Source organism: Salvia splendens, chromosome 11 (genome assembly GCF_004379255.2).
Source record: "Salvia splendens isolate huo1 chromosome 11, SspV2, whole genome shotgun sequence".
Taxonomy (NCBI): domain Eukaryota; kingdom Viridiplantae; phylum Streptophyta; class Magnoliopsida; order Lamiales; family Lamiaceae; genus Salvia; species Salvia splendens.
The window spans coordinates 23666992-23690109 of record NC_056042.1 but is presented as its reverse complement, the minus strand read 5'-3'; positions in this window follow the sequence as shown (position 1 = coordinate 23690109).

Sequence of the window (23118 nt, the reverse complement as noted above, 5' to 3'; positions counted from 1 at the left end):
CGTATTGACTTCCTCTGGAGGATTGGCGGGACATGGAAAGAGGAAAAGCGATTAGAATGCGATCAAGTTATATGGAATGATAACCGAACCGGTCGGATCAGTTAGCAAATTGTCGTTGCCACTTAATCCTGCATCTTGCTCTCGCTCTTTTCCTTGCAAAGTAATTTTATAACTCCCAATTTTGCACAACTTTAACAGTAAAGCGGCAAGTTCGGGGTCGATCCCACAGAGAAGTTGGTGTGTCGAGTGTGTGAGTAGTGAACAGGGGGGTTGGCTGCTGCACGCTTTAACTTTGGGAGTTTTTAACTATTGTCTTTACTCTAGGCAGAATTTAACTAGCTAGCTTGATCAATGGAACTTTAACTACTGGGTCAAGTGAATGCAGTTAACAGCAAAGAAAGTAAATGCGAGAATGTAAACGAAAATAACTTTGATTAAACTAAAAACTGAGTACAGCGTGAAATTTAAACTAAGCTAACACTTCGGAAGCTAAGAAAGCGGTAAGAACTGAGAAGAATCTCAGCGGGAAACTTAAGATAACGCTAACAGAAATGAGTATTCTGCAGCGCTCCCTTCGGTCGCCCTTTTAACTAAGCTATCTAAGCTAAGCTAGGAACTGAACTAAACTAAGCTAGAGAGCTGAACTACGCTAGATAACTAAGCTAAGCTAAACTAGACGGAAAGTAAAGTGTCGGATCCCCTTCTTGTGGTGGCACATCATCTATTTATAAGCTCGATTCGACTCCCAGCTGGATAACGATCTTGACAGGGAATATTCGCTCATTCTGAGAGTGAGCGACTCATTGATTGCTACGTGCTGTTCTTCTAGAATGACGATGCTTTTTGGTAACAGTTCGTATAACAGCTTCGTCCTTGCGTTCTCATATTCCGGCACGTGTCCCCTTCTAGAACGTCGTCCTTGATAACAGAATGGTGCGCCATATCCAGCTCATTTCCTCACGTGTTCTTCTTCTAGAAGCCAGGTCCCCACCTAACTGCTTGATCGTTCCCCCTTGATCAACTCCCCGATTCTTGGCCCTTTTTCGCCTTTTGTACTTGCTTGATCAGTTCGGCCTTGCTGCCTTGGTCAAGTAGCATTTCTGCACATTTTAACACTTGTTTTGCGCGATAAACCGATCAAGTAGTATACATTTTACCCTTAAACCGATGCATGAAATGAGCCTTATCAAACTGCTCACACTTAAAACATACTTGTCCCCAAGTATAAAGAAAAAGGAAAGAAAAAGATAAGGCAAATTTCAGGCATGGTTTACTTATTTCACAAGTAAAAGAAAAAAAAAACAAGACCTCAAGATAAAAACACGTATTCATATATATATGCATTAGACCGAATAATTTTCAACAATCATACCCGAGGTCGAGGTCAATCCATTTGTCAGTAGCTTGTGTTCCTTCTCTTTCGCCTTGCTTGATCAAGGTGTCAGCTTGTCAAGATTGCTCAATTTAAAAACCACGGTTGGATTCACTCAGTCACTCATTTCTCACAGAGATGTTAGGACTGTTCACTCGGTGTTGCCATAAATTTAATACCTTGAATCGGACTGCACAAGATAGTTCCTTAAGGTCTTTTTTGGGTTGTAACGGGGCTCAAAATTAGGGTAGGGTCCTAGGGGTTCTAAGTTCAAATATAAAATTTTAAAGAAAAATCACATGAGTCGAAAAGCCAAAGATTTGACTAAACTCGCTGGATCAGAATTGGGATATTTATTTCTTCCTCTTCTTGATGCTCCTTCTCGATCAAATTTCGACCTTTAGCCTTATAACTTTCGGCTTATTTGTTTACTTTTGATTTTCTGGGTCAGGTTACAACTATTTCCTGCCTTTCTTTTCTCAAACCTTTTCATCATTTTTTATATGATCAACCCGATTGTCTAACTTGATCAACCCAGCTACCCTTTATTTCGATCATTCTATTGTTATCCCCTTTTGTTTCCCTTGACAAACTTCATCTCTTCGACCCTCTTTTCTCATATGATATGAAACTTGTATTTGGTCTTAAGGCTTCAAAGAATGGGTAAGGGTGTTTAGGCTCAAAGTGGTTAACTAAGGGGTGCCTTGATTAATGAGGCGGGGTTGTGGAAACGAAGGAAGAAAACGGCTCAAAAGGCTAAGTCCTAGTGCCTTTAGTCCTTACTACTTGTGCAATTTTCATCTCAATATTAAAAGTGAGCCTCTCGTAAATTTTTTCTTTTGTAAAAATAGTAGAAAGTGTTCTACTTTTGGCTTATAACTCACATATAGAGAGTCTTCACAGTTGATTTAGAAATTGAGCGTTTCCATCATACTTACGTCGTTCAAATTGATCAAGTTTTTGCAATCAAGCTTTACATGTGAGCATACTGATTCCTTTTTCTAACTCTCCCAAAAAGTAATCAAGTCTTCCATTTATCCAATTTCATGCATATTGCCTATCTCATTACTATCTGGAATTTGTTATTTTTGAAAAATTTTAGCATGTATGATTCTACTGTAACTAACCCGTCCCCCTCCCCACTGCATATGAACTCGTCCCGAGGGACTGGATGCAGTGGAAAAAGGGTTAGGCACAGGCGACGGCACAACAACAAGGGAAACTTCTCACACTTAGACCAGACACTGGGCTAAGTGTGAGATAGTGCCAGCAATCAAAACATGCTAACAAAATCCAAAAAGATACAGGCAGGCAAAAACAAGCAATATGGCATGCATACTTCTCACACTTAGACCCAATGCAGGTCTAAGTGTGATGCGGAATAGAATGACAGTTTTTACATACAAAAAATAAATTAAAACTAAAACTGTTTTGAAATTAACGTGAGCTGAGATGGTGAGGGGTACTTCAACTGTTTTTCTGGTCCCTCATGGACCTGACTTCCGTGGTAACGCCTTCGGGCGCTTGGAAAGTGGAAGTGGGGGATCATCAGACATGGTCGTCTGTGCAGTTTCGGTAGGGGAGTGCTGCATGCTGCTGCTTGGAGGGGCCGCTGGGGAAGGAAAAATTGACTGAGTTCCTTGGGCAGTTGCTCCGGGGATCTCTATAGGAGTGCTCAACTGGGTTTGAAACGTTTGTTGCTGGACGAACTTTACCATTTTCATCATCAGCAGCAGAGCCTCAGCCATCCTTTCGGCATTGATTCCTAGCGGTTCCTTAAAGTTGTGAATTGCAGAATGTAGGGACGCGATACCTGTTTGAATCTCCTGGATGTTGCTCCTTATAGCGGCCATTTCCTCTGCAATGTCGCCTCTTATGGTCGCCAGTGCCTCCGTCACATTGGTCCCCATGGTCGCCGTCTTCTCTGTTATGGTGCTCCTTATGGCTGTCATTTCGTCCTTCAAGGCGCTCCCTAGTGCTGCCATGTCTTCTTTCCATTCTGGCGTTGCCGTTTCCATCGAAACTCTCCCCTCCGTGTCCAAGTGGGCCTCAGCCCTGCTATCTCCGTCAGTTTCTGCTGTCGCTTCTGGGCTGCCACGTTCTGCAGCTTCTGTACTTGCGTCGGCCCTGCTCCTTCTCCCAGTTCTGATGGTTACCTCAGGCCTTTCATCCTCTACATCGTAGAAGTGGACGGCATCGTCCTTCATGTACAAGAGTCCCTTGTTGAAAAAGAAAATCAAGACGAATAAATCTGGGGGATTGCACCTTAGAAGGATAGGGGCTGGCTTAGGTATTTTCATGATTATATTCCTCTATAGATAGGCACCCAGCAGATGGCAGAGATAGAGATGGCGGGATGTATGGGTAGTCAGCGAATGGCAGGCTTGGGCCAGCCAGTACCCAAGTGGACCTTCATCCCCTTGAACATGCACCAGCCGAAATAGAGTTCAGCTGTGGTGAGAGTGGCAGTTACCTGCCCCAGTAAGTTGTAGGCAATGAAGGTTTGGGCAAAACGAAGAAGTCGGTTGGCAATGTGGACTCCCTTTGAGATGCTGGGTTTGAAACGTCAACCATGCCCCTCAATCCATTGTGATTAGCCCCATCCTCATAGACCATTCTCGAATGCTCATTGATACCTCTTCGTTGAATAACCAGAAAGAGATAGACTCAACAGATACGTCTGTCGTTTGTTCGAACGTGAAAGAAGTGAAGAAATCTTTCGCCAGGGCAACCGGCACCTTTGTTGTTCTGTGATTGAGCAACCAGTTGTACCAGATTGTGCGTATGTAGGACAGGAAATCGTCCTCTGATTTTATCTCCTGAAGAGATTCCGGGTGGTAGCGCTTTCCTGACTTAGTCTGTTTCCCTTTTGCCCCGCGTTCCGCATAAATCTGTGTCTTCTGCGGGTTGGGAAAACATGCCATTTCTTTCAAGAGTTTTTTCCATGACCAACACCTCCGTCCTCTCGTAGGTAGGTTCTCATGACCTGTCAACCTCTGCTTCTTCTCCACCGTCTTCTCCAGCTATCTCTTCTCCTTCGGTGAACGGTACCCTAATAGGTTCCCTGATCTCCGTAGTAGGGGAGGCCGTCCTTGGTTTTTTTGTAGGAGTTTTGGCCACCTGCTTTCCCTTTCGTCTGCGCTCAGAATGATAGCGCAAGTACTGCACCTCTTCTGATTTACTACCTTCCACCGGTGTGTATACCGGAATACTACGGCGGGCCGTTCTCCTCATCGTTCTCTCGTCTTGTCCGGTTGAAGGAGAGTCCATTTGAAAGACGTTTGAGGTAGTTGGTAGGTGATTTCCGTGGAGTGAATGGTGATTTGAGAAAGGTTTTGACAAATAAGCGGGAGCAAACAAAGGAGTACTGTAGGTAGTTGGGCAAAAGTAAGGTACGGATCATAAAGCGTCCTTTTATACTGATGCTACGATTGTTGGGATTTTTGACTGTCGAGATCTCTGCGACAGTTCACGTACTAGTGCGCCTTTTCAGAGTGCCAGCTGGCTTAGCTTCTCTGATACACTTTCTCCCTCTCCCTAGTACGTCTCTTCGTGGCGACAGTTGGCGCAGCCTGATACCTCTCCAATGACTGCATGTGTCCTATCACCACCTGTCCTTGATCAATTCACTCACTGCCACCATTGGTTATCTCACATTGTATTGGTCAATCGGACAATTAAACTCAAATGTAAACATAACCCAACTCGACCAGTTTCTTGCCTTCATCCCGTCTTTCTAATTATCTAAAAAGAAAACTAAAATATATACACTACGATATCTAGGGAGTGACTGGTGTGCTTAGGATGTCACTTGATCAGACCGAAGATTAGATTTATGTTACTTGATCAAGCATACTACCCAAGAATACGCAGTAGCTCCCTATACCTGTTTACTGGATAAGATTGGGCAGGGTCAGTGGAATTTCTTCCACTATACCTGCTTCGGCCTTGTCTCTATAGGGATCGACCCTATTACCTTTTATCACAAAAGAGAACGAATTGGAAGGATCTCCCTTGTGCATGTTTGCCTCCAGTGTGTGTGTCACCATGGTGATATGGGGATCTGCCCATTCAGAATCCCGTTCCCTGGATATCAGTTTGATTTGACTTTGGAATGGTAACTCTTTCTGTTCACCGATGGGTTCTTTCTTTCTCGAGGAGAAGTTGGTCACTCTTTTTTTTGTGGCTGGGTGCATGCACAGATTTGGATTTATTTCCATCGGGTTTGCTGTTTTCCACTTGACTCCTCCTTCACCCAGCCTCAGTTTTTTACTGATTGTCTCTCCTGTCCATGCAGACTTGGTCAACTGGATTGTGATACGCCTGGTCAGGCATGTTCTTGAGGGTACTTGGCGATTCAGGTAGTTGCCTTGTTGGTGTGGGATTCTCCCCCCGCACCCTTCTCAGTAGGGCAGCTTGGTCAGGTGGTTTTTCATTCCGATCCGGTTGAGTGATCTCTCTTGACTTGGCTGGTTGTGATGGCTGGCAGAATTCCATAATTGCCTTTTCAGTGGCTTCATCATCCATTTCCCCAGTCATTGTTGCCTTGAACCAGTCAGCTGCTTCCCTTTTAAGCTTCTCATCATTAGTGAGGTCAGAGGGTGGTTTAACGAAGAGTTCCTTTTCCAGATACTTTTGCTCCAGAGGTCTGACATCATCTACCGATTGAATGTTTTCGCTGTCATGTGGCTTCCTTGCAGCTTCATTAATGTCGACTGAAAATCGCTCTCCATTAAATTCCAGATTTATTGTCCCATGGCGGACATCAATGATTGTGCTGACGGTGGATAGGAAAGGTCTTCCCAAGATGATTCCAATGGACTCTTCTGCTTCTGGCTCCGTCATCTTTATAACAAAGAAGTCGGCGAGGTACGTAAATTTGTTCACTATGACGATTTCATTCTCCAGAATTCCCTCGGGGTAAATGGAAGACCCATTTGCCAGCTGTATCACCATATCGGTTTCGACTAGTTCTGCTTCCCCCAGCTTTTTATACATAGAATATGGCATAACATTGATGGACGCCCCTAGGTCGCACATTGCTCGCTCCGTTAGAACGCCCCTGATGGAAATTGGGAGTGTAAATACCCCTGGGTCAGTCTTCTTTGGTGGGAGATCACTAGGTTGGATTACACTGGTCTCTTCGACCATCCTCCCCTTCTCAGTAACTTGTTCACTCGTCTCTTCTTTTTTTTCTACTTGATTGAAGGTGATGGGCTCAAAGCTTCCGTTATGATCGAGTTTAGGTGCTGGAAAACTCACAGATGAACTTTGACAAACTGTTTCCGATTTCAGAGAGACTGTATTAACAATCTCTCGTCATGTAGGTTGCTGCACTGTGGCTGGAAGCTTCCCTTCATTCCCTCTCAGTTCGCCCAAAGACATGGCTACCTGAGATAACTGCTTTGTAAGCATCTCGAGTGCATCCTTCTGTTCTTTCTGAGTCTCTTGTATTTCTCACATTGCATCTTGTGGTTGATGCGGGATCATCGCATCTCCTTGGCCCTCATTTTGCTGCCTGTTATACCTCTGATTAAATCGGCCTCCTCCATGGCCTTGCTGGTAGTAGCCGGAAGATCCATACTGTTCTGGTTGATTCTGGGGAAATTGATTTTGCGGGTTCCCTTGGAAATACTGTGAGTTCCCTTGTTGGTTTCCTCTTTGGTATTGCGGGACATAATTCACCAGGTGATTGTTTGACTGCCTTCCCTGATTGCTAAACTGAAGGGTTTGATGCTGGTACCCCCAGTCTCCTTCCTGTGGTTGGCTTGACCAGTTAGACTGTCCTCCACTTGATCAGTTCCTTTGAGGTCCACTTGACCACCCTGCCTGACCTCCATGCATTCTATTCCCTCCAGTGTTTGGCCTTTCCTGGATTCGAGCAGGCCAGTTCGACTGCCCTTCGGAGGTTTGTACCTGATGTGTCGAGGGTGGTTGTGGTTGGCTTTGATTCTGATCAGTCCATTGAAAATTGGGGTGGTCCCTCCATGGAGCATCTCTCTGTTTCCCTTGGATCCAGTTGCCATTCGCGTTCCAGTGGCCAACGGCATTTACTTGAGCCTGCGGTTCCACCTCTGGAGGAAACTCGCAGTAGTAGTAGTGATGTTCCTCTAGTGGGGACGGTTGCGGCACATACTGTGTTTCCTTTGGTGCAGGTGGTGGAGGCGGCCTCGTTTTTTCTACTGCTTCCAGCAGTTTCTTCTCCATCTGCTCGAATCGAGCCTCCAGCTTTTCATCGTTGCGCGCCTCTGCTTCGTGCACTGCTCCTCTCCTGAACTGCCCTCGAGATGTTTCGTGCGACCGCTTAGCCTCAATCAGCCTCTCCAAAATATTCTTAGCTTAGCTAAATGCGGTTTTCGAGAAGTCCCCTTGTGCTGCGAGGTTGAGGTCGTTCTTGCTGTGCACCGTGAGTCCGCCATAGAAGATCGAGTAGATCTCCTTCTCTCCCAACTTGTGGTTAGGGCATGCTTGAAGCAGCCCTTGGAACCTATCCAAGTACTGGCCGAGGGGCTCGTCATACTCCTGTCTGGCTTCTGTAATTTCCCTTTTCAGGGCACTTGTTTTCGATGCTGGAAAGAAACGATCGAGGAATATCATGCGGAATTCGGCCCAAGTCCTGATGGATCCTTCTGGCAGCCTAGACAGCCAGACACCCGCGTCCCCCTTCAAAACGAAGAGAATAGCCTTAAGCCTGTAATCTTCGGATGTGGATCCAGCTAGCACGGTCTGAATATCACAGTATTGGCAGAATTCCTCCAGAAAAGCATACGGACACTCCTTCGAAAGGCCGTAGAAGTGGGACAAAACGGCCAGTACTCCTGATTTGATTGCGATGGTCTGCATCCCAGGAGTAGCGGCGATGGCATGTGTGGGCTCTCTCTCATCATGAGCGTGTAGAGAGCCGATTCCCGAGTCGTCAGGGACAAGGGCCATTTTTACTTCTGTTTGTTCAGGTGGTGGTGGGTTTGTGTTCTGCTCGGTGGCTGCTGCTGCTTGTGCGGCTCTGTAACGAGTGGTCACTATGCCGGCTTCCTGGATTCTCCACTGAGTGTTAGTTCTTCTGTATATAAAGGAATTATTCCAGTAATCGCCTTGGTGGTACCTTCTCATCAACGGCAGGAAAAACAAATGAGAAAAGAAAGAAATAAAACTATTTACTCCTACGCACTACACACAAACATAAAATAACACCATGCTTCCCCGACAACGGCGCCATTTTGGCGGGACTTGGAAAGAGGCGAAAACGCGATTAGAATGCGGATCAAGTTATATGGAATGATAACCGAACTGGTCGGATCAGTTAGCAAATTGTCGTTGCCACTTAATCACTGCAGTCTTGCTCTCGCTCTTTCTTCCTTGCCAAAGTAATTTATAAACTCCCATTTTTGCACAACTTTAACAGTAAAGCGGCAAGTTCGGGGTCGATCCCACAGAGAAGTTGGTGTGTCGAGTGTGTGAGTAGTGAACAGGGGGTTGGCTGCTGCCACGCTTTAACTTAGGAGTTTTTAACTATTGTCTTTACTCTAGGCAGAATTTAACTAGCTAGCTTGATCAATGGAACTTTAACTACTGGGTCAAGTGAATTGCAGTTAACAGTAGAAAAGTAAATGCGAGAATGTAAACGAAAATAACTTTGATTAAACTAAAAACTGAGTACAGCGTGAAATTTAAACTAAGCTAACATTTCGGAAGCTAAGAAGGCGGTAAGAACTGAGAAGAATCTCAGCGGGAAACTAAAGATAACGCTAACATAAATGAGTATTCTGCAGCGCTCCCTTCGGTCGCCCTTTTAACTAATCTATCTAAGCTAAGCTAGAGAACTAAACTAAACTAAGCTAGAGAGCTGAACTAAACTAAGCTAGAGAGCTGAACTACGCTAGATAACTAAGCTAAGCTAAACTAGACGGAAAGTAAAGTGTCGGATCCCCCTTCTTGTGGTGGCACATCATCTATTTATAAGCTCGATTCGACTCCCAGCTGGATAACGATCTCAACAGGGAATATTCGCTCATTCTGAGAGTGAGCGACTCATTGATTGCTACGTGCTGTTCTTCTAGAATGACGATGTTTTTTGGTAACAGATTCGTATAACAGCTTCGTCCTTGCGTTCTCATATTCTGGCACGTGTCCCCTTCTAGAACGTCGTCCTTGATAACAGAATGGTGTGCCATATCCAGCTCATTTCCTCACGTGTTCTTCTTCTAGCAGCCAGCGGTCCCCACCTAACTGCTTGATCGTTCTCCTTTGATCAACTCCCCCGATTCTAGGCTTTTTTCGCCTTTTGTACTTGCTTGATTAGTTCGGCCTTGCTGCCTTGGTCAAGTAGTATTTCTGCACATTTTACCACTTGTTTTGCGCGATAAACCGATCAAGTAGTATACATTTTACCCTTAAACCGATGCATGAAATGAGCCTTATCAAGGATACAAAATTTTAATCTTGCAGTTGTAAGATTTTGAAAAGTTTTATGGTTAATCTAATCAAACTTCTTACAAATAGTAAATACTCTGTTTTGCAGTGCAAATCAAATCGTCAATATGTCGTTTAATCCTCTTTCTGCAATTCTTAAAGAAAACAAACTTGAGGGCCATAATTACATAGAATGGAAACAAAACTTGGACATCGTTCTTATAGCAGAAGAGTACACCTTCGTAATCACAACCCCGCTACCTCCAGTGCCGCCGGCCAACGCAGCGGCAGGAGTCAGAGATGTACACAGACGGTGGCATAAAGCGAATGAGATGGCTAAGTGCTACATGTTGGCATCTATGTCATCAGTGCTCAAGCATCAGCATTCAGCCATGGAAACAACCGCCGAGATCATGCAAAATCTCAAGAATCTCTTTGGTACTCAGAATCGAACGGCTAAGTCTCAAGCCTTTCGGAGTATCATGACGAAGACAATGAAGGAGGACTCGTCTGTTAGGGACCATGTCCTCGAGATGATGGGCCACCTCAACCAGATTGAGGTCTTTGGAGGGACGATCGATCCCGAGTCCCAGGTGAAAATTATCCTTCAGAGTCTTCCCCCCAGCTTCCAACAGTTCAAGCTCAACTTCGAGATGAACAAAAGGAACTACACCTTGGCAGAACTGTTGACTGAACTTAAGTCGGCAGAGGACCTTATGGTCCAGGCTAAGGCGGCCATGATGACTTCGGCGCCTCGTTCCTCTAGCTTTAAGCCTAGCAAAGGAAAAAGGCAGGCACCGAACTCAGAATCGGGCAAAGTAGCTAAGGGAAAGAAGAAGAGGAGGGCAAACAAGAAGCCCACGGGTAAGTGCTTCAAGTGTGGAGGAAAGGGGCATTGGAAGCCAGACTGTCCTAAAAAGGGCAAGGCTACAGGTATGCACCAAGCTTTAGTAGTCGAGTCATATTTGGCTTCGAAATCTACTTGCACTTGGGTTATTGACACTGGATCTACTGATCATATTTATTTTGATCCTGACTTAATGCAGGTGACAAGACGACTGCGTGATCATGAGATCGAGGTCCAGCTGGGTGACGCTACAAAAGTGGCGGCCGTTGCAGTGGGAGACATTTATTTACATTTTAGTAGTGATAGATTTTTTATTTTGAAGAATGTTTTGTTGATACCTTCTTTTAGAAGAAATTTAATTTCAGTTTCTAAATTAGTTTTTGATGGATATTCTATTTCTTTTAATGACAATTGCGTTATTAAGAAAGATGGTTCTTATATCTGTCGTGGTATCATGGAAAACGATCTGTACACAATCACATCTACACAATTTAATAATCGCAAATTAGAACTCAATACAACATCGAAAAGTTCAAAGAAACGAAAGGAACCTTCAAGTTCAATGAACGAAACGTACTTATGGCACCTTAGACTTGGTCATGCCAATGAAAGGAGGATCCATTCTCTTGTTAAACAAGATCTTATTAAAGGTCTACAGGAGGAACCTTTTCATAAGTGTGAGTCATGCTTAGAAGGCAAGATGACCAAGAGGCCTTTTCAGGCTAAGAGCAATAGGGCCAAGGAAGTACTTGAGCTCGTTCATTCCGATGTATGTAGACCAATGAAAGAGTAGGTTTGTGTCAGGTGTCGTGTCGAGCACATGATGTATCCTACTGATCAGGATGGAACCCCAGGCTATGCCTGAACCTGGTATCAATAATTCCTCAACCCTCTTCTACTGACTAGTATAGTGGACGTAAGGGCGAATCCCACAGAGATGAATGCGCTTTGGGAATTGTGGTAAAATTCTGGAAAGGTTTGGTTAGCTACCATGCTTTGGGTTGAGGCTTTGGGTTGAGACTTTATCTAGGCTGGAATTTAAGATGTTACTCTACTGACTAGGAGGCGGGGAGAAAGATGGTTGACACGTGGCTGCGTACGTGGAAAGTGGGGAGCATAGGGTTCAGGAAATATATGGAAAGTACGAGTTTACTATAAAAGGCTAAACGGAATATCAGAGGAAAAAATATAGTTAGGTGACTAGGCCTACAGATCTGAAAAGTGACAGCTGAAAAGTAAAGGACAAAAGTAAAAAGTGGTTAAAAAGCAAAAGTGGTCCAAAAGTTGGATGGAGATGTTATCTTCTTCAACATGAATCAAATCAGATCAGCGAATCCAGAATTATCACCATAGAAACACAGATTAACAACTTCATGAATACAGATCTACAATTAAAACCTCAAATCAAAAGATCAAATACCGAAACTGCAACTAAACTTACTGGGTGACATGCAAGGTGGCAGAAACTTCGTAAACTAGGCTTTCACATTTATCCATTTCAGATCTAAAATCTACCAGCAAACTGAACTCGAGAACTCAGATCTATCAATTTGGAAATGGAAACATGCTCGCAACAACTAGAAATTACCGTAACTACTGGATTTAAGCTATCTAGGCAGAAAATAACGTGATCAAACAAGAACCGATGCACAAAAACAACTTCATATCATAGAAACGTTTTGATCACAACTAAGACTGCAAAGTAAGCAAATATTGAAAGTGCAACAAATCCAACGTAAGAAAACAAAGTGCGATTAACTAAGAAAGCAAATAAAGATTGTTTGTCACTCCGGGCGATGAAACTGTTAACACTACGAAACACGCTGACTGGAACGAAAGAATGTGGAACTCCGGTGAACTGATGAGCTTCAGGTGACCATGGCTGTCGGCGAGGAACGAGAATATGAAGGATAATTCTGAAGGATTGATTTACCGAAGAGAGATTGCTAACTAAGTGTAGGAGTGGATGAACTAATTGATGATGATTTTCTCTCCAAGTGACTTCCTTTTATAGGGAGGCCTCCCTTGATTTTTAGGGTAGACTTCAAACATGAAATGACTCTTTTGCCCCCTTGCTTGCGACTGATCTTCCCAGCTATCCTTCTTCTCCATCTCGAGCCTTTTTGGCATGCATACTGGTCAGGATAGCAACATCCTGGCGCCCTTCTCACCTGAATTCTTCTAACATTCCCATACTGGCTAGAACACTTCCCTGCACACTTTAGCAACTGTTTTGCAGATATATTCCAATTATGCACATTATACTTACCAATAACCAAGGCCTAGAATACGACTTATCAAACTGCTCACACTTACCACATGCTTGTCCTCAAGCGTGAAGAACAACAAAAGAAGTAAGTCGAATTCTAGCTTGGTTACTCCCCTGACCGACTCTATCCTAACCTAGACCCTAAACTATGGCGCAAAGAAAAACACATAAGCACGGACACATACACATAAACAGAACTAAAGACACTTAAACACATTAACACAACTCAATTGGGCTATATTTTCAACCATCTCTCCCCTTGGGATCAAGTGCAATCCGGCCTTAGACAGCCTTGAATTTCCGCCGCCCCCATTTCCTTCCCAGTCAGTACATCCGCTTGTCAAGATCACCCACACTCTCGGCTTAACACCGGATTCTCTCAGTCGCTCACTCCTCCCTGGGGATGTTAGGACTGTATTCTCTCATAGCGCTGAACCACAGATGCTTCGGACTTAGATCTCACGTGCGGCTACTGAAGGTCTCTTAGGCTTGTAACGGGGCTATTGGGTTATAGTGTTTGGAGTGGTTGTTCCTAAGGCTCTAAGGTTAAAAAACCATTACTTTATTCTGATGCGGGGAGCTGTGTGCGCTCAGGCTTTCGGCTGCCACTTCTGGTTGGCTGGACTTTTTCCGAAGTTGCTTCCCAACTGGTCAGTAGCGTCTTGTGGCTTCGCCACCCTTATTCATTCTCATTCTTTTTTTGGTCAAGTATTTTCGACCATTTTCTTCGCATTTTCTCATTTTCTTCTGTGGCTTCGCCACCCTTATTCCATCTTATCTTTTTGGGGCCTGAAATCTCTTCCTAGTCATTTTCTCCTTGCCTCTCTCTATTTCTCCCAGTTGGTTTTCTTCTTGTATGTCCTGCTGGCCAGTTACCTCCTTGTCTTATGCCTCGCACACACACAATTCCAGGGGCTAGGGGTTATATCTGGGTATATATGGCTAGAAAGTGGGGTTCTAAGGGTTGGAAAATATTTATTTTTTTTTTTGGGGGGGGGTTCCTACTGCCTTCAGTTTTGCTACACGCGGTCACTTTACCCTAGGCACCTTGTGGAAGCCACTCTTTTCTTTTCTGAATTAGTGGAAAGTGGTTCCACTTTAGGCTTTTAACTCAAATTTTAAGAGGGCTTTTGTGTTTTGGCTCTAAGTGTGTGCTTTTCTCTCATACTCGCATCATCTATACTGACTAGGAGATACTAAGGGGGGGTGGTTTCCATTTTCCAGCATGTCCTATCTCCCTCAATTCCCCTCACCGTCAGTTCGAGACAGTTGAGTTTTAAGCCCAATCAAATAAAAAAACTAGACCTAGACACTACACAAACACTTAAACACAGATAACACATATGTACACATGTCATACTGGCCAGTGCATTCCCCCCTCCCACTTCACACGTGTCTGCCCTCAGATGAGGCTGTGAAGTGGAAAAAGGTAATGGCCAGTATGGCTGACACACAGACATACCAAAACACAACAAGACATACTGTTTCTAAAAACTTCTCACACTTAGACTATATAATAGGCTAAGTGGGAGAGTTTAAAACCTAACAGAACCCGACAAACACAAACACATATATACATAAACTCCTCACACTTCGGCTACGTCGTAGGCTAAGTGTGAGGTACATGTACACGGAAAGAAAACAACATAAACACAAACACATGCGCCAAAAATAGCAAACCCTTTACTTCTCACACTTAGACTATTGTATAGGCTAAGTGTTATGAAAGGGGTTTGCTCACATACTACACAGATTATACTACCTGAAAATATAACAAAACACAATTAAAATACGAAAAACTAAAAACTGAAAATAAAAAGAAAACTAACTGGTCAGTATGGTTGGTCACTTGTTCCTCCTGCTCCTTCACGGGGCAGGTTGTGGTGCAGGTGGTTCTTTCGGTTGTTCCTCCTCATTCTCGGACTGCTTGTTCCTAGATTCTGCCGACTCTTCGGCATCTCCTTCCTCTTGTTTCTCTTCATCTGTCTCGGTTCCCATGGGTTCATCATCCTGGCCTCCATGGCCGCTTGTTCCAGCTTCTCGTACTAACTTCCCGGTTCCCAACTCTTTCAGAATTCCTTCCATCACGTTAGTCAGGCGAGCCAATTCCGCCCTTGCTTGTCGATTCTCTTCCGCCAACTCTTCCACTGCCTTCTCTAGCCTTTCATGTCTCTGCTCCTGATCTTGTGTCCTCGGATGTGCTGCAGATCTCCCTGTCGGTATAGCTTCTTCTCCCATTGAATAGAAACGCGGTATCCCCTGCCTCATGTACACAGTGTTCGTTTGGACAAAGAACGGTGTATCAAACAGACCAGGAGGATCCACCATGATCTGGTCAGATAAGTCTTCGGCTTCCATGATGATGATGTTGTTTCTGACGAACACTCCCAAGATATGGCAGAGAGTGAGGTTTCTCGCTGGGTGGGTGGCAATTAGATGGCATTGGTACGCTGTCCAGAATCCTAGATGTAATTTCCTTCCGCGCTTCGCGCACCACAGAAGGTATAACTCTGTCATTGATGTTCTTACCGCGGAGTTCGATTGCCCCAACAAATTGAAGTCCAAGTGAAACTGGACTAGGCGTAGGATTGGGTTATTGAAATGGATGGAGCGAGAGAGAGTGGATGCAAATTCCCCAGAGGCTGGGTGAGTTAACTCATCCCATGCCTCCTGGGGCTCGAAGTCTACGTGTGTACGGGGAATTCCCCGTTCCCTGCTCCGCCACTTCGATCCTATCGCCTCCTCCAGACTACACATCCCCAAACGTATTGTCCATTCAATTAGATTCATGCTTATCTCCCCTCCAAACAATCGAAAGCTAATAGAAACCTCATCCAAATCTGTTGTGACCCTAAATTGGAATGTGGTAAAGAACTCCTTTGCTAACCTAACACTGTTGTTCGGATTCCCATTCTCCAACAACCATTCGAATCCTAACGCATGCAAATAAGAGAGAAACTGCTCGCGGGCACCCAACTCATCTAAAGAAGGAATATGAAGTACCTTTCCGCTCTTCACTTGCTTACTCCCTTCATCCTTGCTATCGAAAACTTTTTGTAGCTCCTTCGAGTCGAATAACTTCATCTCCTCCACCTGATCATCAGTAAGGTCCACTGTCCAGTGCCGGTACCTCAGTCTCTCTACCGGGGGATGTACTAGCTCCCAATGATCGTGCGGAAGCTGTTGCTCACTGCACTCCTCATTTTCAAAGGAAATATCGCTGTCCGATTCTGACTCTTCACTGATAGCGTATTCGCTATCACTTTGTTCCCTCCGGTGTTCCTAGGCTCACTGAACTGACTCAGGAATGACTATGCCAGTGTTCACTGTACGTGGCTTCTTGATGCTGGGCTTCTTCTTTATAGGCGCCTTCCCCTTCCGCTTCCTTTCTTCCTGATATCTAGCTTCCTCTCTATCATCCTCATCTTTCTCTTCTTCGGGTTCCTTCTCAGCTTGTGTTGAAAATTGATCCTGGGCAGTAGGACTGGTCTCCTTGTGGCCTACTGACCTGGATGCGAGGTCCAGACCCTCAGCCATCCCGTCAGTCTCTTCACCTTGGCCACTCAGTGTTGGAGAGACCGCTTCGTTTTCCCTTGCAGTATCCTCTAAGTCAGTAGTAGGTAAAACTCCTCCCCAGGTTTTGTGGGAGTAGCCCTTTCCTCATCACTCAAGATCTCCACCGGATCTGCCTCTGTGTTTACCTTTGCTTTACTGGAAGCCCACTTCCCTAAGCATCTTTGTGACACCCTCTTCGGCTTCGGCTGTTCTGCCCTAGGGTCGCCCTTCAACACCAACTTCCTCTTGACTGCCTTCGGTTTAGTCACCGGAGGTGCTACTGGTTTGGTACCTTCCGCTCTTGCTTCTGTTTTTCTGCTTCCACATGCACATCACTCTTCCCGCCTCTGTCTGGGGGTTCACTGACTCTGGCTCTTTCTCTCCTGCCCTGCCTTCTTCATCTTCTCTTACTGCCCTAGATGTGAGGTTCAAATCCTCAACCATCGTGGCAGTATCATCTTCCCTCTGGTTTACTCTATCCAAAATCGCCTGGAATTCGTCATCCGTCATTAGGCCTTATTTCTTGGCCGTCTCAATTAAATCTATCTCTTCCCTCGCCGTTCCTTGAGAAACGGTCCCTGTCCCTGGCATTTTCTCTGGTTCATCGTCTCCCAGTAAGCTCCCCTGTTCCCTGCTTTTCCTCGCTTCACGTTCATCTGAGTCGGAATCGTAATGGGCGGATATGGGGTCAACCTCCATCGAATCACTTTGTTGTGGAGTTTGGGAGGGTTCCGAAGATTCTGGCGGTACGGTTACCGATGGAGATTTTCTTTCTGGTGAATTTCGGCCAAATCGGAATGGAAACAGTAGGTTGTACCGTGGATTGCACATTCGGTTCAGATGGGGCTCCTCTGGTCGCGTCCCCTGCTCCCCTATTTGACTGAAACCGGCCAACGCCGCTGTCCAGTCCCGAATAGGGTCTTGTAGTCGCAGAAACTCCGCCATGGCGTCTAAAGAAATCATCGTCGGCGCCTGAGGAACTGGCGCCGGAGATGGCGGGTTCGGAGGTCGCGCTTCCACGGGCGGTTGCGCTTCTGGGGTTTCTTCCCTGCGGTGAGCAGTAGATTTCTCGCCCTTTACTTCTTCGCCCAGGCTTTCTTTCCCATGGTTTAGATCGGCGATTTTCGGTGGAAATGGGGTGGTTGGTTTTTTTTCGTTTTTTTTTCTGTGGAAGGTCGGAAGATTTTGCAGAGAGAAAATTTAGGCGAGGGTTTGTGAAGTGAAAATGGGACGGATGATTTGATAATGGGGTAGGAATAGGGCAGGTATGGGTTGTAACCGGCTGTAGGCGGTTTCTAGGTAGCGCCGATTCGAGGGAGAGACGGTTGGGAAAGCTGGCTCTCTGATGGGTGTCGCCCCTCCTTTTTCTGCTCACGCGCCCTGTCAGTCGCTGCCCGCCTGCAAAGCTGCAGCAAGCCCCCAAATTCAAATTCTGCCCTATAATGATTTCCCCCTATATTTTCCTAGAGTAGAAACAAAGTAAAAAGGACACTTAAATAAATTGGGGAGTTCCACCAAAATGGTATTCTGATGGTCAGTACGTACTCCCAATTAACATTTGAGGTCCTAAAAAATATTTTTGGGTTTTTTAAAATTAACTAGCATGCAAAGGTTCAAATTAATTAACTACCACATACCATATTTACATCTTCCTTAGGAAAATTGGAATCCTACTTTGCCAGCATATGTACATTAAGCTAAAGGAGCTAGCTCAGTAGAATCCCAATCCCTATCCTACCGGTCAGTATGATACCTGAGTATGTGGTTGCAGTGGGATCTCATCCACTACAGCCACATCACTATTGGCCCTAAATACCTTCAGCCTATGCTCATTCACAATAAAAGGTTCAGAGTTAGGAAGACTCCCTGAAATCTCCACTGCTCCATTAGAACGGAGTGCGGTGATGACATAAGGCCCTGTCCATTTCGACTTGAGTTTTCCAGGCATGAGCTTCAACCTCGACTGGAAGAGTAGTACTTTCTGCCCAACATGAAGATCCTTGGTCCTCAGATTCCTGTCGTGCCACAATTTGGTTCGCTCTTTGTACCACATGGCTGAATCAAACGACTCCAATCTGAGTTCCTCTAACTCCTGCAGCTGCAGCTTCCTTTCCTCTTCACAGGCTGTAGCATCCATATTCACTTGCTGTACTGCCCAGTATGCTCGGTGCTCAATTCCCACTGGTAAGTGGCACATCTTTCCAAAAACGATTCGGTACGGGATATTCATCATCCTCTAACCTCATACTCCAGTCCTTCCTGAAAGGATTTACGGTCTTCTCCAGAATCTTCATTATCTATCGGTTAGAGATCTCTGCTTGCCCGTTCGCTTGCGGGTGGTAGGGGCTTGATAGTCTGTGATGCACACCGTACTTCTTCATCAAGGCTTCGATGGTGCGTTTACAGAAGTGGGTGCCTTGATCGGATATTATGGCCCTTGGTACTCCGAATCGACTGAAAATGTTACTTTTGAGGAACTTGGCTACCTCCCGTGCTTCACACGTGCTCGTGGCCTTGGCCTCTACCCATTTAGAGACGTAGTCAACTGCAACTAAGATATATAAGTTCCCATACGACGAGGGAAAAGGCCCCATGAAATCCATCCCCCATATGTCGAACAACTCACAAACAATGATCGGGACTTGCGGCATTTCGTCTCGCGCGGATATTCCACCGGTCAGTTGACAACGCTCACAACTTCTACAAAACTCGTAGGCATCTTTGTTGAGGGTTGGCCAATAAAATCCGCTATCCAGAATCTTTCTCGCCGTCTTCTTGGGACCGAAATGTCCTCCACATGCCAGAGAGTGGCAATGCGTCAATACGTCCCTCTGCTCCCAGTCAGGAACGCATCTTCTTATCACTTGATCGGCTCCTACCCTCCAAAGATACGGGTCGTCCCAAAAGTAGTATTTCGACTCACTCTTGATCTTCATTCTTTGAGCTTTGGTGACGTTCGGCACTTCTGGAAGCTCCCCTGAAACGAGGTAGTTGGCTAGGTCCGCATACCATGGCTCCTCCCCTACTTTTTCCTTTCCTCTTTCTGTCACATCCTGGCCAGTAAGCTTCATCACTTCTTCCCAGTCAATTTTTCTGGCAGCGAAAATAACTTAACACAAGTGTTCTTCCGGGAATCGCTCATCACTATTTCCATCCTGCACTATCCTGCTCATATGATCCGCAACCTTATTCTCAACCCCCTTCTTGTCTTCCACCTCCCAATCGAACTCTTGTAACAAGAGTACCCATCTGATTAAGCGGTTTGGATTCTTTCTTGGTAACCAGGTACTTAATGGCTGCATGGTCAGTATAAACGATGACCCTTGACCCCAACAAGTACTGCCGAAACTTCTCTATTGAATAAACCACGGCTAGCATCTCCTTCTCTGTGGTATCATAATTCCTTTGAGCTTGATTCAATGTCTTAGATGCATAAAAGATCACATACCTTTTTCCCTCGATCTTCTGACCCAGAACCGCTCCTACTGCATAATCGCTGGCATCACACATCACTTCGAACGGATGATCCCAGTTAGGAGCCCGGATAATCGGTGCGGATATCAGCTTTTCCTTGAGCAAGTTGAAAGCAGCCTTGCATTGATCATCAAAATTGAATTCTACTTCGTTTTGGAGAAGTCTGGTGAGGGGTTGGGCAATTTTGGCGAAGTCTTTAATGAATCGGCGATAAAATCCCGCGTGCCCCAGAAAACCCCTTATTTCCTTCTGGTCAGTAGGAAAAGGTAGTTTGGAAATGATGTCCACTTTGGCTTGATCCACCTGGATACCCCTCTCTGACACCACATGCCCTAGGACGATGCCCTCTGTGACCATGAAATGACATTTCTCAAAATTCAAGACTAGGCTCTTCGCTCGACACCTCTCCAAGACTACATCCAAATGACGAAGGCATGAGTCGAAAGAGTCTCCGTAGACTGTGAAGTCATCCATGAATATTTCTATACACTCCTCAATTAGATCAGAAAATATGCTCATCATGCATTGCTGAAATGTTCCCGGAGCGTTGCAAAGTCCGAACGGCATGCGTCTGTAAGCATATGTTCCAAACGGGCAGGTGAAGGTAGTTTTATCCTGGTCTTCAGGATTCACGTAAATCTGAAAATACCCGCTGTACCCATCCAAAAAACAAAAGTACTTCTTCCCAGCCAGTCGCTCCAACATCTGATCGATGAACGGTAGGGGGAAGTGGTCTTTCCTGGTCGCGGCGTTCAGCTTGCGGTAGTCTATGCACATCCGCCAACCAGTGACTAGCCTTGTCGGTATCAGCTCATTCCTCTCATTTTGAACCACTTGAATCCCGGACTTCTTGGGGACCATGTGCACAGGGCTGACCCACTCGCTATCGGGCACCGAATAGATAATCCCTAATGACAACAACTTCAAGATTTCCTTCAATATTTCCTCCCGCATGTTGGGATTCACCTTTCTCTGCGAATCTCGATGTGCCTTCGCCCCTTCTTCTAGCCTAATATGATGCATGCAGACGTCAGGGCTTATTCCCACCAAATCTGTAAGGCTCCATCCAATTGCTTTCATGTTTCTGCCTAGAACGGTCAGTAGCCTTGCTTCTTGCTCCTTTGTCAGGCTACTGCTTATTATCACCGGATATAAGTTTTCCTTCCCGAGAAAGGCATACTTCAGGGTTGCTGGCAACTTCTTCAATTCAACTTGTGGGGGAAGTGTGTCTGCTGGGAGAGGGTTTCTTGCAGCATCCCCTTCCTTTTCTAATTTTCCCTCTGAGAGTTCATATGTACTGACTGGTAGCTTAGCCCCTGCGGCTCCAATAACTGATTGCTGGCAGAAGTCCTTAATAGCTCCTTCTATCTCTTCATCAGTTAACCCTTGGCTACTGATCAGGTCACACCATGCAGCTGCCTCTACATCAACCTGCCCATATACATCCAATGCTTGTAGCTTTTCCTGCAATAATTCAGTCTCAAGAAAATCTTGGACTAGAGGGTCAATTACATCCACATAGCATAGATTTTCAGAATCGATAGGCTTTTTCTTGGCCTCATTGATATTAAAGGTAAACTTTTGTCCATGAAAATCAATACAAATTGTTCCCTCAGCCATATCTACAATCGTCTTGGCTGTCTTAAGAAGTGCCCTTCCTAACAAAATACCGCTAGACTCCCTAGTTTCAGACTCACCCATCTTGATCACGTAAAAGTCAGCAGGATAAGTAAAATCATGTACTCTCACCAACACATTCTCTAACACTCCCTCAGGACTTATACACGACCTATTAGCCAGTTGGATTAATACCCTAGTGCTAGATAACGTTACTCCCTTCAGCCGATCATAAACTGACAATGGCATAACATTTATAGAAGCTCCCAGATCACACATTGCATGCTCGATTTTTACATCTCCTATAGTTATAGGCAAAGTGAACATACCTGGGTCTGCACTCTTGGGTGGTAGCTTTTCTTGCACAATTGCTGACGTTATCCCTTCCACCATGATCTTCCCATCCTTCTAGGCTTTCCCGGCTATGAATTCTTTGATAAATTTTCCAAGCGGGGGTAGCTTCACGGCTTGGAGGAATGGTATGGTGACATCCATCTTCCCAAAAATTGACATGTAATCCACTGGGTTTTCCTTCTTCCTCTTGGTCACGAAACGATAAGGGAATGGCTTTTTCCCTTTCTCTTCTTCGACCAGCTCCTCGACAGCCTTCCCGGAGTCTTTCTCGGGCACATTCTGGGCTGGAGTTTCCTTCGTCAGTTCTTTTTCCTTAGATGAGTCCACCTTGGGCTGCCTGCTTCCGGTTTCACTGTTCCTCGACGGTTCCTCACTCAAGAAAAATGGATCTTGCATTTGGGGTAGAGGTTTGTGTAGCTCCTCTTCCGAGACAGCGTCTCTCAGTAATGTTGCTCCACTTGATTCCCCACTGGACTTCTTTGGTTTGGGCCCCTCATAGGAGGTACCGGACTGCAATATGACCTTGCTCACGTTTGCTTTCTCAGGCACATGGACTGTAGACGGGAGTTTGCCTGAATTTCCTTTTAACTCACCCATCGAACATGCCAGCTGGGCCAACTGCCTATTCATCATATCAATGTTCGCTTTATGCTCCTTCTGGGCATTCTGCATCCCCTGCACTACTTCATTATTGGACTGCAACTCACCCTTGATGCCCTGCTGCGAAGCAATTAATTCTCCCATCATGTCCTCCATAGATCTCCTCGAACTGTTAGGATATTGGGACTGATTTGGTCATTGGTGATGGTTATACTGGGGGTTTTGGTTGGGTTGGTAATTATGGAAGTTTTGCTGGTTCTGGTTAGATGGGTAGTGGTTATACTGGCCAGGAGGGTTGTACTGGTCTTGGTGATATTGGTTCTGGTTTTGGTTTTGGAACTGGTTTTGGTTCTGCTGATGTTGTGGACCCTGATTAGGCTGATTCTGGTAATTTTGAAAGTTTCTCTGGTGGGGTGGTATATAAACAGGGTTCGGGTTCTGGTTTTGTGAGTTCTGGTTATGGGTTTGTTGGTTCCTTCCTGACCAGATGGCTTAGTGGTCAGGATTTGCTGGGCCACAGTTGGGATTCTGGTTTGGGTGGGGGTTGTATTGGTTCTGACCTTGACCTTGACCTTGGCTCTGATTTTGGTTCTCTCTCCCCATCGAAAGTATCTCTCTCGT